The sequence below is a fragment of the Penaeus monodon genome, chromosome 32 (genome assembly GCF_015228065.2).
Source record: "Penaeus monodon isolate SGIC_2016 chromosome 32, NSTDA_Pmon_1, whole genome shotgun sequence".
Lineage (NCBI taxonomy): Eukaryota > Metazoa > Arthropoda > Malacostraca > Decapoda > Penaeidae > Penaeus > Penaeus monodon.
In genome coordinates this window covers 35,575,720-35,576,628 of record NC_051417.1, presented here as the reverse complement: position 1 = coordinate 35,576,628, position 909 = coordinate 35,575,720, and the positions used below count along the sequence as shown (strand labels likewise).

At 42.7% G+C, this 909-nt stretch overlaps 1 protein-coding gene across 2 annotated transcripts in view; it reads left to right on the top strand.

Annotated features, from left to right (window-relative positions):
• The first annotated feature begins 8 nt into the window (after positions 1-8).
• The window catches only part of LOC119593847 (transcription factor GAGA-like), a 38,728-nt gene continuing 37,827 nt past the window's right edge, over positions 9-909 (top strand). For both annotated transcript variants that reach the window (XM_037942877.1, XM_037942878.1), the window contains exon 1: positions 9-101. The gene's annotated coding sequence lies outside the window, so the exon portion shown is untranslated. The remainder of the gene's footprint in view (positions 102-909) is intronic.

The window sequence follows — 909 nt, the reverse complement described above, 5'->3', positions numbered from 1 at the left end:
TATTTACCCTCGTATTCGGCAAGGAAATTCCCGGAGGAGTGTTGCGCGTCGGTTTTTCAAGCGGCGTCGGCGTCCGTCTTTTCCTTTATAAAATGTGTCAAGTAAGGACCCTAGACTACGCTAAAACGGGGCCAGAGGGCATCCGAGAGTCGGGCCAGATCCACCCCAGGGGAAGGAGAAGGCGCCAGTAACCGTGAGAGGATGAGGGAGGATGGAAATAAAACATTCGTAGGGGCCCCTTTTGTGATCTGCGTTTCCAATGGCCGAATTCTAACGTCATTGTAGGATGCTTGTTCCCCGGGATGATAATTGCCTTTTTGGGCCGGAAATTAACCAGTTACAGGGTCCTTTCCCCTCGGACGACCCAGCCTGGTGGATAAGAGAGTGTTTTATTCAATTGCCGAGGCTCTTATGGCGAAACTTGGGGGGTTGTTTTGGTATATAAATCACTACCAACTTCCCCAAAGCTAAATGGACGTTACCTGATTAATATTTGTAAATGGACATCGGTAAATGTGGTGGAAGATCCTGAAATAAGTTGTTTTACAAGCTCTTCCAAAGCTGGAATAGTTGTTTTTGGTGCCTGTGTGATGGTAATATCAATTCAGAAGGAGTTTTCGCCTTATATACTATTATGTTTTAACTTATTACTATTCTGATGTCATTGATGTGCCAACCACACCCAGTGACAGGGCTTGTAATTGCTTGACTTCATTTAGGGAAGGAAATTAGTTAAGTTACAATTATCTTCTGTTTTAGAACTTTATTCCTGTGCGGTACAGGTTGTTCCTTGTGTAAATGATATTGGATATTTACAGTTTTTTATTTACAGTGACACAGGGTAATTCTTAAATTACATGAGTGATTAGTTGGTGTTAGATCTAAGTCAAGTTGTCAAAATGGAGTCTG